Consider the following 11895-nt stretch of genomic DNA (forward strand, 5'->3'; position numbering starts at 1 on the left):
TCTTTAGTTTTGTAGTTTATTGAGAATGGTCCAAATCGTGATGTACATTCGCAAAAAGTTATTTCATGACTCGGGTGAGTGACCCGTTTCCCGGGATTTCTTAGTTGGCCGCAGCCGTCGATTTGCACTTTGTAAATCTAGTATGTATCAACTATTTGATCACATGTATGTCATGTGACGTCCTTCTTCTTTCGGGCATGCATGGCATGGCGGGAGGTCAAAAACCTAAAAAGTGCAATATCTCGCTTATTAGTGACCTGTCTTCGATGATATTTTTATGGTAGGTACTCCAAGCAATTTTACATCACATTTCATACCGACTTTGGTTTGACCTGTTGACCTGTTTGACAGTATCAGCAACTATTGATGTGTTAAACACAATTTCAGAAAAATCTCGATCTCTGTATTACTACTTGGCCTACTGGTAGTACTAATCAAATTCACTCGAATTATTGTATCATTCTCATTTCTTCTCTGTATTACAAAATGACAAAAGGTCAAATTCTAGTCAAAAACTCAGAACCTACAGAACTTTTAAAACTGAGTACCAATTTGAGACCTTAATGTTCTAAAAAACGGGGTTGTTTTCAAAAATGGCTAAGTTTCACCTTCCTTAGCAATCACAACCTACTCATCGAAAAAGGTAGACACTTTGGTAGTAGTCAGTTAGAAAAGCGTCTCTGTCCTTTTGGGTGTAACGTTGTCGAGGACGAGTTTCACTTTTTTGCACGATGTCCCTCTAACAACGAGTATCTCACAAGTATAAACTTTTATAAACGTAGTCAATTATTTTCAAATCTGGATTTTATTTCTATTATGAGTAGTACTGACAGTAAGATTATTTCAGATACCGCTATGACAAACAGTTCTTCAGTGGCACTAATTAATAAGTCCTTGTGGTCTTATTTTAATTACCATATACATGTAACTTTCTTTTAAAAATATTTTTGTGTGTGTTGTATTTGTATATATATGTACAGCCATACTGTCTTATCCTTATACAGTTGTGCAATAAATTGAATGAATGTATACTATACAGGTAGAATGTTTTTTAACCAAGATAAATTTTAACCTGGCCCGTGGTCGTTTCATCATGAATAGACTGGTTTAACATGTGTGTGTATCCAGTAAGTTCACCACTTTTTTCTACCAGTTTTCATTGCAAGAATCTGTTTTAGGGAAAACCAGCAACTGTACTGTCTGCTGATTAACACCCTGTACAATTTCTATAGACCCAATCCATAATAATCAAATAAAAAGGTTATTCATTCATCATGGCTTATGGCCGATCCCAATGACCATTACCAATCTGGCTTGACCCATTACATCTGACACCTTTGTTTGTATCTTAGGCAACAACAGACTCTGTCAACCTTGAAAGAAAGTTTGGGCATGTTACATAAAACCACTACCTGTCACATTTTATATTCCAATGCTTGGTTCAAGCATGCAGTGCAGGCAGAACATTCCTCCTGGTAGGGTTTACATGGTTCTTTCAAAAAGAACTATCTTTATGACTTCGATTTTGACTTATTTCAACATTCTGAAGTAGCAAAATTATTTGTGTTCGGCATCAATGTTCTTAAAGGTTGGTATCACCGTGACTGAATCTTGACATTATCTCGTTTTACAGCCAAAAGAGATTTTGGAAGAAAGGACAACTTTCTTTTTTTTTTTTTTGGGCGGGAAAATGCATTGCCTTATGACCCAATATGCAGGTTTCAATACAGACATGACAGAGATCACTCGCAGATATCTCTGAGATTAATTTTCACAACTTCTGAACAGGTTGTTGGTTTGAGAGAGAGAGACAAAGACAGTCAAATAGATGTTGCACTTTTTGTTTTGACACACTTTTCAAGGTCACAGAGGTCAAATGGCATAAATTAGCCATTAGAGTGTTATGGCATGTTTCTTAAATGCAAAAGCTATGAACTTGAAACCTGGCACCATAAAACAAATATTTTGGCAAAAGATAAAAAAGATTGTCAAATTCTAAAATGTATTGGAGGAACATGTACATGTATTTTGCTAATGGAAAGATGGAAAATATTATATCAACGATCGTTTGGTGTGGCTGGTGACTGTCAAGTATGTGATTTGGACAAAAGAAATAAAGGAAAGATTCACCTTAATCCAGCATCGTTATCTTTTTATTTCTCAAACGTGATGGTTGTGACGACAGTACATGGGACAAGAGGATAGTCTCAGACAGTGGGAAAATCAATGAATTTTGGCTCAACTGGCATTCATTTGACTAAAACAGAGATACTCCTTGCTAAAGAAATGGCTAAAGGAAAATAATCACTCAGTTGTCTCCGTGTTTTCAATAACATTTTTATGGTGACTGCTCATAGATGCGATTTTTATCTGACCTCCTTTTCAAGGTCACAGAGGTCAAATGGGGTCAATTTACTTTTACTACTCTGGGTGTTAATTGTACATGTAGATATGCTTCTCAAAACTTCAAGAGATGAAAAACAATACAAAAGAAAGAAAGAAGTGCACATGCGTCTAGGGAAACCCTGAATGAAAATGAGAAATTTATTTCGGCCATTATTTTTAGGTGCTAATTTCTTGACTTCTTGTAGAATTGCTGTTATTATGTATCTGTGCCAATTTATCTTTACAGATGCTTCAAACCCTCTCCGCAATTGCAACTGAAGAATCTTGTATGATATGCAAGGGTATGTATACCATTAGGTTATGTCGGTCAATAGAGTGCCAAGTTGTCAAATGGCTAAATATACAGAAATTGTATGCGCATGCACAACATGACTCCACAACCTCGATAACATCCTGATTTGGGCCAGGGTGTCCTGTATCTCTCTTACAACATGGTCCCCTTTGAAAAGCTATTTAAATTTATCACCACTGAATTGTGTTCAGTGAAAGTGTGGAAATTAAATGATTTCCAATAAGCAGAATGGAGAGAGACCTTCCCTCTCAGAACCCTTTTTTATCAGACTTTTGCCGTTTCTAAGAAGGGGAAAACAGCTTTCTCAAATTATTTATGGAATCTGGCCACCACAGAACTTTTTCATGTTGTCCATTTCTTGGTCAGAACAGAAGAATCTCATCAATCTTGTCATGAGATTCAGATGAGTCGGAGGAGGCCATGTTGGAAGCAGTGATGCAATCTGATTGGTTCCTCATGTGGATGTATCATGAACTAGCTCACATTTATTTCCATAAATACAAAGGAATAAGGTCAACCTCTGCTAAAGGAAGGCAAATCATATAAAAATTGAGAGATATAATTTAACCATCATTTTTAGGAACTTAATGATTATACAGTACAGCATTGCTGTAATTACGCATTTGTGCTGATTTGTCATTTCAGATGACACAACCTTGTCTGCAATTGCATTCGAAGATTCTCGTTTGATTTCCACGAAGAAGGGTAGGTATACTTGTCTGACTTGTCAATAGAGGTGCCACTGTCAAATCTGTGTTATCGTTGATAAAATAAACATGTAACTTGACCCCCCACAGGGCCTCTGAGGCAATGAAAAAAATTACAGACTAATAATCTGCGAGATTTATGGAAAAAGAATGAAACGATTTATTTTGGCGTAAAGAATACAAATTACGAAACATAACTGTTATCCCCATTGCAACTTTATTATGTGAACTCTTCTAAGAGATCAAAGATATTAAAACTTTCAACTTATATATATTTTGCATATTCAAAATAAAGCATTTTCATCCCATGAAATGTTTATAAAAATGCAGTAATAAAACTAATATATTCGGTACATACATCATGTAGCCACTACTAAATCATATTTTGGCCATGTAATTAAAAGAAAGTAAAATAATTTGACAGTGACACTTCTATCTGCAAATCGGGAGGTTATTCAAAAGTTGTAACTATAGTAAGATGTTGTGTTTGCGTGTGCGTGTGCGTGTGTGTGTGAGATGGGATTGAACAAGGGTGTGGGAGGTCTTGGGGGAGGAGGGACTCTAGTTGCTGTAGTGAGTGCTGGAAGTGTGACTGATCAATGTTGTGATAGTTTTGTAGCTATTGTCGTTATTCTAGTTGTTAGAGTAGCTATCGTAGTTATCTAACTAGTATAGTTGTTAGAGTAGTTATCGTAGTTATCTAGCTCGTATAGTTTTTATTCTTTTGGTTTCGTGTTTCCTGCTTATAATCTATTTTAACCTATTCAGCTTTCAGTTGTCCAGGCCAGGCCAGGTGACCAATGACGATGATAGATGGGTTCGATTCAAGCTATACGCTTGGTGTATTTGGTTATCGTGACTGGCGACTGAGTCTAACTCACGACAACAGCGCGGTGGCTGGGTCCCAGGCATGCTTGCCACTTTGTTCCACGGTCCTCATCTAAGTTTCGACGGTGATGACATGGACTTAGGTTCAGGGTATGTGTTCCCGTTGAGTCATTGTGGTTGATTGATGGGGGCAATAAATAGTTGCGTGTCGCTAGTCATTCAATTGGTCCCCTTGTTTTAGAGTGTTGGCGGGATAAGTCGTACGAATGTTAACAATAGTATGCAATAGCTGGCCAGCGATCCCCTACCTGATCTCGAGGGGGATGGAATGACTGGGTGATAGGCCTGTTGTTAACCTGCGGAATTTCGTCGGACGAAATGTCAGGCGTGTCCGTGTGGGACTTGTGCTAAACCAGTTTAGTACATATGACGAAGACATTGGGCTCTTTGAATAACAACAGTGTCCTTGACCTCCTTGTGCCTCACAAAGCTAATAATATACACCCCCTGAAATCGACAAGACGGCGATGAAGAAGGAGAGCCGGCCTCCAGCTTGAGAGCCGAGAAGACACTGGATGGACCCCAAGGATATGTTGCTGCCAATGTTGGAGCCATACAGGGTAAGAATCACTTAGTCCTCAGTTACATCTGGATTAAAAGAAACATTACAAAGGTGTTAAAATAACCCCGAAAAAAGTGTCAATATGACTTACAATTTCAACTTTTATACATATTGGGGTGCCACGCTCAATTCTGTTCATAGTTTTAAAACAGCTTCAACATATTTGGTTCCAGAATACAATTGAATGTGCTTTATTGAGTTTGTATTAATTGATTCTCATTGAAATGTGTTGTGTGGGCGTTATTATGTATTAAAACAGTCTGTTGGCAGAGGGCATGCACACTAGCTTGTTCCTGTCTTGATTATCTTCTAATTACAACAAAGGGTAGGGACATTAATCCGCGAATGGCACGTTACTACAATACATGGCAAGAGTTGCACTTTTCAAATCGAATTGCATGCGCATTAGGCCAAGTGTGGTGCAGCCGTTTCGAAACTGGTGTAGCCAATTCGTATTTGGAGAGTGCTCTCTGGAAAACAGTTTTAAATCGGATTCGGTGTGAACGCTGCATGCAGTAGAAACACTCAGAAATTAGACAAACCCAACAACAAAAATATGATTCTTTTTAGGCAGCCCGATCCAACATTGTACAAGGGCCACAAGGTCAAGGGCCACGAGGTCAAGAGACACGAGGACAAGGGACACTTCGGATACGGGACATTTAGGATACCGGACACAAGGACAAGGGACACAAAAGACGATGTTGCAGTCTACAGGGTGAGCATCACTTAGTCCTGGTTGATATGAGATCTACTCATGAAACAAACTTCATAACTAAGGAGAGAGAAAAAATAATTTTTCATGTCTCCGAACCCGCACCCTGGTGGCCAAGTCATGAACTTTTATCCCTGAGTGAGACCACCTGACTGAGAGTGCTCAAGTAACAGCCGAGTGGGCAACATGACCTCGATGATCTTGATTAGTTGGACTAATCATGAGTTACATTTTATGTATGGTTATTAGTAGTACCAGACATAAGCATGGATATAAAAATCCAAGGCAATTTGGTCTGACGAATAATACCTCTAGGGCATGGATTGAAGCAGTGAATCGAGCAAAGTTTTCTTAACTGAGATCAACTGATCTAGGGGTACATGCACCACCATTTGACCTAGCTGTGACCTTGAAAAGGGTGTGTTTTCAGTTTTGAACCTCTGCAAGGATCAAATCAGATCAGACATGACCTGAATTTGCTGTACTACATCATTTGGCGTTGTGGTTAACGTGTACCAAGTCTTAAGTTTATAGCTTTAGCGGTTAGCGGTTTGAGAGTAATAAATTCAGAATTCAGTATTAAAGTTATCCGGCCTGCTTTCCTAAAAAGAAAGAGAGAGGAATCCTGGCCAACAGTCACCACTCTGACCACAAAACTCTGGAGCTAGCTCTGTGGCGGAACACTAGGACAGACGGTCCAGCATGCATTTCAAAAATACTGAACACAGACAAAATTCAACTTCATCATAAGCTCTCATACGAGCATCATTCTCTCAAAGCAGTTCAAATATGTTGGGAAAAGATATAAAGATAGATCAGATAAACTATTTGGTAATCGTTGCCACAAGAAAATGCCGTCAACCAAAGACATCTTCACTCCACTTGATCCAGAAAAAGGCCCGTGAGCATCTTTCCAGCAGTGCCACTTTATAAAATGAAATGGTCAGGGCCATTTTGCTCACCTGTCGACATGGAACAAAATGGACTCGGTCATGATTGGTGCTTCTGACCTCATTAGTGATTTTAACTTTAGCCCCCTGGTGGCCACATTTTGAATCGAATAAGGACTGTAGTTGGTAGTTTTGGTCGGAATTGCCAAGAGGCATCTTTTCCCCTTAGTAATGTGGTGGAAATACGCTGAATAAAAATGGCTCTCACCACTTCGAACGTTGGTTTAGAGAGTAGGGGGAGTCTACACAACAGTACAGTGTATTTCAAACAGTGGCACATTTCTCAACCGCTAGGGCTATCAACTTGGAAAGTTCTGTGTACGCATTGACCCCTTGGTCAGATGACCTCGGACACTGAATTTCAGTCTGATCTGATTCATGACTTGGCAACCAGACTGTCTGGGGTTGAGAGAAGGATGCCTAAACGAGTACTCGTCCAGTACACTCCACAAAGAGAGGAGCCAATCGAAATGTTGCTCCAAGAATAGCTTGTCAACCGAGGTCGACTCCACTTGGCAAAGCACAAAAAACAGAAAATTTAGAAAAACCCTAAGCACTTTCATTTAAACAGTGAAGCAAGAAAGTTTGGCAAAAACAAAACTTGACACTGAAAGTGATGACCTGATCTCCCCAAATGAATAAAAAATATCTAGTTTGTTTTGGCTTCAATCTGTGTAGAGATTACCCTGTATTAAATAAATTTTTTCCCTGTTTTCTAGACTGTGCAGATGACTGGAGATGATGGCTGTGTAGTTGACCCAATGACTTCCACCACGATCTACGATGCGTACTGAAGCAAGAACGACTCTCAAAGACCCGGAAAACAACAGATGCCAACACTTCGCCCCATGATAAGATGCCTTCATACCCATCCAATTTGGGGGAGACAGCCTAATTGACCTTCATGGGGATCTTCCTGGCAGATGTTGTATGACGAAGAATTCAATGCATATACAGTAAGATAAAGTGGTGTATTTAAAATTCATTATTATGAAACGCCTTAAAACTGTTTACCAGTAAAAAGGTATTTCCTTTGCTCTAAGCTGTGTTTAATGGCATTCTGAAGATTGCGTCTGAAAAAAAGGCTGAGCTAATTTTCATTGCACTCCTGCCGTTAGGCACTACTGAACTGAAACATCTTGAAAAAGCGTGGTCAAAAATGTTTTTGGACAGACAAGCAGTCCATGCAGACACAGTGAGTTCAGGAACTCCGACTAGGGTTGAAGGTACATTGCCCTGCACTGTAATTCTATCAAAATGGCTCAAGTCTTTAATCTTGGTAAACAATGGATTGACCTTGATATTTTGTTTTCCAGCCATGCTTGGATGAGGGTCTGACAGTCGGGTAGATTCAATGGATGGAATCGTCTCGCTCAGGGATATCGGCGGTGGACACTTACATCGTGTGTCATTCGAATAGACTTTAATGACAATCGAATTGATGCGCTAAGGGGACTCTGATGACTCTAAGGACATAGAGCCCTTCTCATTATGTAATGTGACGCCATATCCAGCAGCCACCATGGAGCCAGTTCATCTCTTACATATGGAGGGATGCAATCTCATACGGTAATAATATAAAAAAATCAATTTCTAATTTCTATGTCATTGCTTTGGTGTAGGCTTGAGCCTTATTTAGGGATTGTGAAAAATTAAAAACGTGGTAAAAGAGAAAACTTCTTAGATTGATCAGACCTCTGATATTGAGAAGTTTGCAGCTTATGACCTCAAGGAGGGAAAGATTTGTGTCTGTTGTTGATCTAAGCAGCGCAGAGAGTCCTGATGATATTTTTGGAAAGTTCACCACATTTATAAAAATTACCAGAAATTTTAGAATTTGAAGTAATTTGATCCCTCCTTTGAAGTTTTCTCAAAATTTTCAGTGTTGTGCATAATCCCACAACACCGCAGTGTCCGTCGTCGTCTGTATCCTGTTTCAAAAACAGTGGCTCACTTCTTAACTGCTAGAGCTATGAACTTGAAACTTTGTACACAGGTACAAAAAAGGGCAAAAAAAGGTAAAAAGTGCAATATCTCGCTTATTAGTGACTTGTTTTCGATGATAGATATTTTTATGGTAGGTTCTCCTAGCAAGGATTCATCACATATCCTACAAGTTTTTGATTTGACCTAATTTTCGAGGTCACAGAGGTCAATGACCGTGTAAATTGGCAGTTTCGGTGTACCGCTAAAGCTATGAACTTGAAATTTGGTACACGACTCCCTGTCACTCTGACACCGAATTTGGATCCAATCTGTTTCTTGACTTGACCACCAGGAGGCCAAAACTAAAAATGTTAAAAAGTGCAATATCTCGCTTATTAGTGACTTGCCTAACACAACCTTTGTTTAATGTGGCTGTGTCCCGGCTGCTGCCATTGCGGTCCTTCAGTGCAAGCTTCGTAGACTGTGCAGGCCTTGCCATTGCATAGTTTTCACACCACTTGACGGTGTAAGAGGCCGCCACATGTCCCCCTAAGTAGGTCTGAAAAAACTCAAAATGTGGAAAGGTAAAGGTTTCAAATCACTGTCCAGAAAGAGAACCACTTTGCTGGCCATAGAAATGTTTCCGAATTTACAATGAAAACTGCAGTTGAAATTTGTTACCCACCTGCAAGCTACAGCCATCATGGAGCATCCGTCATCTGTCGTCATCGTTGTCCGTCAGCAGGCCACGTTTCATAACTGCCAGGTCCATGAACTGGTCCATAACTTCACACTGGGCAAGATCTCCTTACAGATCAAATTTTGTTTCGATCGAATTCTTAGTTTGGCCACCAAGGGGCAAAATGTGAAAGCACAAAAACCGCTCTAACTCCTTAAGAAATAGTCAGATGCTCTAGAAATTTCTATTGTGTGTGTATCTGAGGAAGAGACATAATGTATCGGAAGGATTTTATATTTGATCGACTTCCAAGGTCACAGTGTCAAAGTTCGAAATTTCAATGTTTCGTCCTTTGGTAGGGCACATTATGTAACCACTCGGCCTTTGAACATACTGTGGAGACGCTATTTAGGCAGTTGAAGGGGACCTGTACAAAAGGCCTTTATAACGTGCAACAGTGTGAAAAACACAAAACAAGCTCCTCCTCCTTAACAGATGGTCAAATTCTAATAACATTTTTCGTTTCTGTGTATTTGATGATGAAACATATTTTTTCAGTCGGGCTTTGATTTGATTGACCTCTTTGTCAAGGTCAGCAAGGTCAAAGTTCAGAGATGAACACTTTTGACCATCAGCAGGGCGAATTTCGTAACCACTGAGTGGGGCCTTTGACCTGAAACTATGCACAATAAGAAAGATCTCCTACCCCAGCATTTTTGGTCTGATATGGTTCTTAGGCTTACATGTCTGGCATTCAAACTTGAGGAAACCCCCCTCTATCCTTGAAAATCATCAATTGGCCCCTGATGGCAAACGTTGATTACCTCTACTTCTTGACGTCACATGTCAAATAATGACCCTTCACTGTAGGAACCCAGGAGAGCACATGGACCATTTCCTGCGGTGTTGGAGATATTCATTTGTGAGGTTAAGGTTTGAATGGTAACAAAAAACAACAACTTTATTGACATATGATCACAGTCGCCTAAGGTACAGAATATTGCTCAAAAGTTCTTCCGTCAGGCCCAACACTCCCGCGGCAGTCCATTGCTTCAATTCATCCCAATTGGATCTCCTAAGGGACAGCCACAAATAGTGGGAATTCGTGCAGCTGGACGATTAGTCAATGGGCATTGCTGTAACGAAACTGTAATGGCATTTTCTGTCACCGTCCACTGCATCTGGAGTGTATCACGCCCGGCCCTGGCTCCACTCATTGTTTTGAGGTCAGTTGGCTTGAAAATGATGAATCACCCAGAGTATGAAATCAACTGGCTACTTCATGTACTTCTGTTATGAGTCGGAGTGCAAGACGATCATTACCAGGTCAATCAATATGGTTTGGACCACCCAGCATCAAAATAACTTATAATCTGTTGGCTGATACTGATGGGTTCTCAGTAAAAGCAACCAGATTTTCTGAGATTGGCTCATTTGATGATATTGGGGAGAGAAGAGCAGCTCATTGGTGATGTAACATGGAACATTTGGATGTCCCCCCTCCCCCTCTTACCAACTGCAATTAATTTTAGGGCAACTCTCTGAGTAACCCATGCATTGGGCTGAGACTGCATACAATTCCCCAATCATCAAATCTAGTCATAAGTTTTGCATTAGCGTACATGTTACGTTTAAAATATTGACCCGAGAAAGGCAATTTTTCACAGTATGGTAACGAAATGGATGTCAATAAAGTTGGTGCTTTATCATTTCTGTACTAATCTTAACCTCACTTTTGTTGAAACTAATGCGTTCCAGTGCATCATCTATTTTGCTGATGATGGTGTGCACCCACAAATATAATATTATGTTATGTTTCTTTTCAGGAGATGAGCCATCTCTAAGAAGGGAGGAGGATGTTGCTGAGCCAGCACATCTCTACCATGCTCCCGTCGCCGTCGAGGAGGTTGGATTTTTGTCACCGCAGGCCTTACCCTTTTATTGCAATATCTGATTGAAAGGTGATTTGATAAAAATCCTGATATTTTATTTTCCGATTGCTAGAGGGCAATTTATTCCTTCTTTCGGCCAATGACAAACTCTTGCCATGGCTCAAAACTGTACACATTTAATGATGAGTTTAAAAATGGGGGGAGGGTGTAATAAGGTAACCAGGGGAACCAGGGCATGTCTCAAGCCCAGAAATTGTTTTCAAGCAAGATTAATGAGAAAAATCAAAATGTGGAGGGGATGTTCTAGCTAACAGGACAGCCAACAGGGTAAGTTGGTACCCAAACAAAACATTCGCAATAGCCTTGGGTACAGTGGGACCCTACCGGCTGCTTCAGATTTGTTTCAAGCAAAAAAGATCTTTCTGCTTAAAAAATCACCGAATTCATCAGATATTGTAGTTGATTATGTCCATCACATGAGACATGGGGTTCACATGACATTCGCTTTGCTCTAACCCCAGGCAAAGCGAATGAACATGTGTGTCTTGATGGAACTGTAGGCCTTTTTACTGTTTCTTGATCTCCTCAGTACCACAGAATCCACCAGCATTTAAACACCACCAGGGCCCAGGCGCCAAAGATCCTTCGTATCATTGGCTGGCTCAGTTGCTCAGTGTCTTTACCTTCATACTTCAGACAACTGACCAACAACACAAATCTAGTGAATTCTTATTTCCTTGTCACTTTTTAATCAATACCCGTGAACAAAAAAATCACGGGATGCAAAACATCTCTTCACCAATTAAACTGATATTTGATAAGCTTTGTCAATAGAACTATTGTTTTATTGAAACCTATCAGAATAAGACTGGTTCTTG

At 39.9% G+C, this 11895-nt stretch overlaps 1 long non-coding RNA gene across 1 annotated transcript; it reads left to right on the forward strand.

Moving 5' to 3' along the window:
• The first annotated feature begins 3338 nt into the window (after positions 1-3338).
• Positions 3339-11895, forward strand: LOC135485201 (uncharacterized). The gene is made up of 6 exons (XR_010446534.1): positions 3339-3403; positions 4174-4853; positions 5426-5573; positions 7240-7476; positions 7837-8089; positions 10952-11895. It is a non-coding gene; the product is annotated as an uncharacterized LOC135485201 (long non-coding RNA).

The sequence above is a fragment of the Lineus longissimus genome, chromosome 3 (genome assembly GCF_910592395.1).
Source record: "Lineus longissimus chromosome 3, tnLinLong1.2, whole genome shotgun sequence".
Taxonomy (NCBI): Eukaryota; Metazoa; Nemertea; class Pilidiophora; order Heteronemertea; family Lineidae; genus Lineus; species Lineus longissimus.